Source organism: Callospermophilus lateralis, chromosome 2, assembly GCF_048772815.1.
Source record: "Callospermophilus lateralis isolate mCalLat2 chromosome 2, mCalLat2.hap1, whole genome shotgun sequence".
NCBI lineage: Eukaryota > Metazoa > Chordata > Mammalia > Rodentia > Sciuridae > Callospermophilus > Callospermophilus lateralis.
In genome coordinates, this window is record NC_135306.1 from 70,488,709 (window position 1) to 70,494,936 (window position 6,228).

The 6,228-nt window shown below is 38.6% G+C and overlaps 1 pseudogene; it reads right to left on the reverse strand.

Annotated features, from left to right (window-relative positions):
• Positions 1 to 2,904: 2,904 nt before the first annotated feature.
• Positions 2,905 to 4,425, reverse strand: LOC143386328 (large ribosomal subunit protein mL46 pseudogene; annotated as a pseudogene).
• Positions 4,426 to 6,228: the final 1,803 nt, after the last annotated feature.

The following is a 6,228-nucleotide window of genomic DNA, read 5'->3' on the forward strand; positions in this document are numbered from 1 at the left end:
GAGGAGTCAAGAGACTGGCATCTCAGGAAGAAGACCCAAGAGTGAGCCAGGAAACCAGGGGTGGTGACCCTTCACTCTGCTCTCAACTCTTACATTTTTCCTCTGTGTTCATTATGATTATCCTCAACATTGCTTCTATGTAGTAATTTGATTTTCAGCTGTGTGTACTGTTTTCTGTTGTTTCTCATTTATGTTTCTAATTAGATTTTGTAATGACATTGTTTTGTTTCTTAAGTTGTTCCCTTAGCTCCGAAATCTCCTTTTTCATTTTGTTCTGTTTTTATGAGTCTCTTTTTGAATTCTTATTTTATAGATTTCTATTCTTAATGAAGAATTCTTGTTTACAATTATTTTATGACCCAAAGCACCCATTGTAAATATGGTCTAGACTATTCATCTGTTTTGCCTACTCTATACCCCTCTTTTCCCTCCTTTGCCTTCTCTTTCTTTTCTCTCTTTTCTTTCCTTCCTTCTAATCTATCTTCTGTCCTTTCTATTTTCTTATCTTTTTCTTTCCCTGTTTCCCTTTCTCTTTCTTTTTACTTCACTTCACCCTGTCCTTTCTTCAAACCTTCCTTCTTCCTTCCTTCCCTTTCGTCTTTCTTCCTTCCTCCTTCCTTATCCCAACTCATCTAGCATCATGGCTTTTTCTTTCCCCCAAGCTGAAAATAGAACACTCTAACCAGAACTTCCCGTTGCTCTGGTAGGATGCAAGTCAGGTCTCATTGACACCCCTTTCAGCTTAACAGAAACTGCATGTTGATTTCAAGCCTCTGGTGATTCAATAATCAATTTGAAAGCTCCTAAATACTTTACAGTGGGCTTTTGTGAGCCAATGAAGGATAGGAAAGGCCAAGTCCTTTAGCCTGTGACCACTAGAGTTGCTGCTCTGGAACCCAAGCTCCTTTCCTCATTTTCAGAGTGGCCTTGAATAAGTTGTTAAACCTCTTTCAGGGTTCATATTTTCATCTTTACATAAGGATCAGTAACACCTAATAGCATAAATACATGATCGTTCAGTCAAATAATATTTAGTTCATAAAATCTTCTGGATTCACCAAGGACATCCAATGTTGGGGTAAGGGGTTTGTTTTGAGCTGAGTTCTGAATTTGAAATTTTGAGGAGGCTCCAAATAAATGAAGATAGGCTTCTGCCCTCGCTCCCTGCAGATTCATTTACTAGGTCACATTTCTTTTCTCTCTCCCTCTTTCACGCATATGTGTGTCCAGTTTAAGCTACTTGAGTGTCTGGTGGTGAAAGCACAAGGTTTTGCTTGAGTTCCACTTCCTTAGGGAGTTCTGATCAGCTATTCTAACTCCTGGCCCCCCACTTCCTCATTCTGCAGAAGAACCTTGTTCTCAGCACTCACACCCACAAACCACACAGGAAAATGAAAATTGTAATTACCTTAAAATGTTTAGCTTCTCCACAGCCTCTGGTGCATTGCCAATCCCTGTGCCCAGAGGCTCCCAATAGGGAAATCCACAAAAAGCAATTATGAAGACAGGGTAGAAATGCACCCTGGCCATGACTCCCACTTCTCAGAGCTGCTGTGGCCTAGAGAGAATGCAGCTGTACTTGGGCAAGGCCTGGAGAGTGGAGCTTTGTCCCCTGAGGGGAAAGTTCCTTGTTAGAAGACAGAAAGCACTGGGTTTCAATCCAGCTGAACTGGGCACCGGTTTCCTCATCAGAAACCTGGGCACACTAATTATACATGCTTCATAGTGCTGCGCAGAGATAGATTGAAACAATGCATGCAAAACACTCATGCAAAACACTCATGCAAAACACTCAGTATGGTGCCTGGCATGACAAAAATGCTCCTTAATGTTAACTTAAATAATAATTAGCATTGTTTTAAGATTTTATCTCCAGACTTTGAAAAGCTTGATTTTTGATATTTCTTAAAACATGTCTTTAAAAATCTCAAAGTCAATGGTTAGGACTTGTTTTATTGTTTTGCTGCTTTTCTTTTAACCAAAAGATCTTTTTTAACCACCATGCCACTTTGCTTGGTAGTCTGCCTTCTGTCCTTTCTACTTTCTTTCCCTGCTTCTTTTTTTTTTTTTCACTCATGTAGCAAATATTTATTTATACTTTCTATATCCAGGCACTGCTTCAAGTCGGGTGACCCAAGCAACAAACAAGATCCAAAAGCCCCAACCCCAAGCAAGAGCTCACCCTTCTCTAGCTCCATCAGGAATGCGCAGCAGGATTCTGAGCCAGGTTATAGACTGGTCATGATTCCTCCGTTTGCAGAATGGAGAGAGAAGCTGAACTTGCTTATTTCACACAATTGTTTTCAAAACAGCTTAAGACATGATTGATTTCTTTTTTTTTTTTTAATATAAAATGCATTTTGAAAGAATGAAAGAGAGAGAAAGAAAAGAAAGGGAAAAGGAATGGGAAAAGAAAGAGAAGGTGGAGAGAGGAAGAGATGGAAAAGAAGGCATTATTTCCTAGGCAAGATTTAAATTCTCTCATATCAAATGAAAAAGAAAGGGAAAATAAAATGGAAAATGGCTAAGAAACTATATGGAACAGGTTTTTCTTGTGGGCCTAGAAGTTTTCACAGAACTCAACACTTCGGGTTGATTCATATTCTTCTGTTCTTTCTTCCTGAGCCCAGAAGGCCAGTTACTTCACTCTAAAGTAATACAATACTCAATTATCAGCTTGGGGAAAATGGAAAGGCACCCTAAGAGGTGGCTCCCTCTTCACTGAGAGAAGCCAGTCACCCCAAAGGGCAAATCAGCTGAGACCAACACAACGATAGACTCATTTAATTCTCAGAATTTAGTTTGCTGCTTGATATTCCCTGCATATATGGGGCTACCACACAAATGTTCTTAAAGCCCTAACCCCTGATTTGTCTGAGCATTGTCCACAGGCAGCTCAGTTCCTTAGAGGTCCAAAAGAAATCACGTAACCTGGGTCAGCCATTTTAGTTTCAAATAGCAGCCCAACTCCTCCTTGCTGACCCACACATGATGGCCTTTCTTCTCAGTCTGGGAAAAGTCTTCGCTTAGTATTCTTACTACTCCTGCTTTAAAGAAGAACACTTTGGCCCCAAGGTTACTCTCTGTCCGCATTGCCTGGGGGAACTTGAACTTGTAGTAATCAAAAGGTGCATTTCCTGGGTACTTGGCTTCCTTGTTGTTTTCTGAGAGTGTAGCCAGGGTTCACTCAGCTGTCCCTGGGAAGGTCTCCCAGGCCACCACTGGGGCACCATCCAAACATCCTCATCTCCAGGCTTCTGTCTGACTAACAGGATAAGGTTCCTGTCTAGCTTCCGGTGCAATGAGGTTTGATTTTTTTTTTTTTTAATTGGCTTCTGTTATAGGACGTCTAGGTTTGAACTGTAGGAATTTCTGCTCCCACATATCTTCCAAAACTTGTACAAGCAATATATCCTTTTCATCTTGGTCTTCATCATAAAAGTCAGCTTTTCTCTTTGCTGGGCTTCATCTAGAGCATGAAGCTCATGGTCTGATACAGGCTGTTGTCTCTCTCTGCTGTAGCAGAGCTGCCATCTCTTCCTTTCCTATCCATACCCCTTTAATTTCTTTCGTCTGTCTAATTGCTCTGGCCAGTGTTTCAAGAACTATGTTAAATAGAAGTGGGGGAAAGAGGGCATTCCTGCAATGGGGTCAGCTGCTTGGAGATTAGTGGTGGCTGCTGCAGACACAACACACCCAACAAGTGCCATCGGGACTCACTTCTTGAGGGTGTGGCCTCATGGAAAAGAAGAACTCACATTAGCACTATTTGTCAACCATATGATTCTACACATAGAAAGGGAAATGATTTCCCCTTTCCTCTTGCTTTTTACAGTTCAAACTTAAAAGAAGCCCTTGGTGGGTTGATGGCCATGGCAAGAGTTCGTAGGGAAAGCTGGATTCATTTATTCATTCCACACACATCCTTTTTGTACACCTTATATGCCTGTGAGTCTGGCTTTACTCCAGGAGCTGAGGCCACAGGGAACAAAAATCATGATTGGGCTCAGGGACCCTAGAGACTAAGTAGAAATACAGGCATGTTACAGATGTGTGGTGTGTTAAACACTAGATACAAAAATTTATGTAAGCATGAACCTCAAATGAAGGTGAATTGGGAAAGGAGGGTTAAGGGACAATTTTTTATAGTTTTTTTAAATTTTTTATTTATTCTAATTTGTTATATATGACAGCAGAATAAAATTCAACAATCCATATTACACAAATAGAACACAACTTTTTATGTCTCTGGTTAAACACAAAGTAGAGTCACAACATTCATGTTTTCATACATGTACTTAGGGTAATGATGTCCATCTCATTCCACCATTATTCTTACCCCCATGCCTCTTCCCTTCCCCTCCCTTCTCTTTTCCCTATCTAGAGTTCATCTATTCTTCTCATGTTTCCCCTCACCCATGCCATTATGAATCAGCATCATTATATCAAAGAAGACTTTAGGCATTTGGTTTGGGGGGGCTTGGCTTACTTCACTTAGCATTATATTCTCCAACTCCATCCATTTACCTTCAAATGACATGATTTTATTCTCTTTTAATGCTTAGTAATATTCCATTGTGTATATATACTACATTTTATTTATCCATTCATCTACTGAAGGGTATCTAGGTTGGATCCACAATTTAGCTACTGTGAATTGTGCTTAGCTATAAACATTGATGTAATTGTGTCCTTGTAGTATGCTGTTTTAAGTCCTATGGGTATAGAAAAAGGAGTGGTATAGCTAGCCAATGTCACCCTGATTCCAAAACCAGGCAAATACACATCAAAGAAAAAAAACTTCAGACAAATACCTCTAATGAACATAGATTCAAAAGTTCTCAATAAAATTCTGACAAATCAAATACAAAAACATATCAAAAAGATAGTGCATCATGATCAAGTGGGGTTCATCCCAGGAATGCAAGGTTGGTTCACCATTCAGAAGTCAATAAATGTAATTTAACATATCAATAGACTTCAAGGTAAAAATAATATGATCATCTCAATAGATGCAGAAAAAGCATTCAACAAAATACAGAACCCCTTCATATTCAAAACACTAGAAAAACTAGGGATAACAGGTACTTGTCTCAACATTGTAAAAGCTATCCATGCTAAGCCCCAGGCCAACATCATTCTAAATGAAGAAAAATTGAAAGCATTCTTTCAAAAAACTGGAACAAGACAGGAATGCCCTCTTTCACCACTTCAATTTAACACAGTTCTTGAAACACTGGCCAGAGCAATTAATAGACAAAAGAAATTAAAGGGATATGGATAGGAAAAGAAGAACTCAAATTAGCACTATTTGTCAACCATATGATTTTATACATAGAAGACCAAAAATAGTCCACCAGAAAATTTCTAGAAATAGTGAATGAATTCAGCAAGGTAGCAAAATATAAAATCAACACCCATAAATCAAAGGCATTTCTGTACATCAGTGACAAATCCTCTGAAAGACAAACTAGGAAAATTATCCCATTTCCAATAACCTCAAAAAAATAAAATACTTGGAATTCAACTTAATAAAAGAAGTGAAAGACCTGTACAGTGAAAACTACAGAATGCTAAAGAAAGAAATTAAAGAAGACCTTAGAAGATAGAAAGATCTCCCTTGTTCTTGGATAGGCAAAATTAATATTGTCAAAATGACCATACTACCAAAAGCAGTATACAGATTTAATGCAATTCCAATCAAAATCCCAATGACATTCCTCATAGAAATAGAAAAGGCAGCTGTGAAATTCACCTAGAAAAATAAGAGATCTAGAATAGCAAAAACAATCTTTAGCAAGAAGAATGAAGCAGGTGGCATCACTATACCAGACCTTAAGCTACACCACAGAGCAATTATAACAAAATAGCATGGTATTGACACCAAAATAGACTTGTAGACCAATGATTTATAATAGAGGACACAGAGACTAACCCACATAATTACAGTTATCTTATATTAAATAAAGATGCCAAAAATGTGAATTGGAGAAAAGATAGCCTCCTCAACAAATGGTTCTGTGAAAACTGAAAATCCATATGCAGCAAAATGAAATTATCCCCTATCTCTCACCATGCACAAAACTCAACTCAGAGTGGATCAAGGACCTAGTAATTAAACCAGAGACCCTGCACCTAATAGAAGAAAAAGTAGGCCCAAATCTCCATCATGTCAGATTAGTGCTCAATTTTCTTAATAAGACTCCTATATATAGCACAAGAATTAAA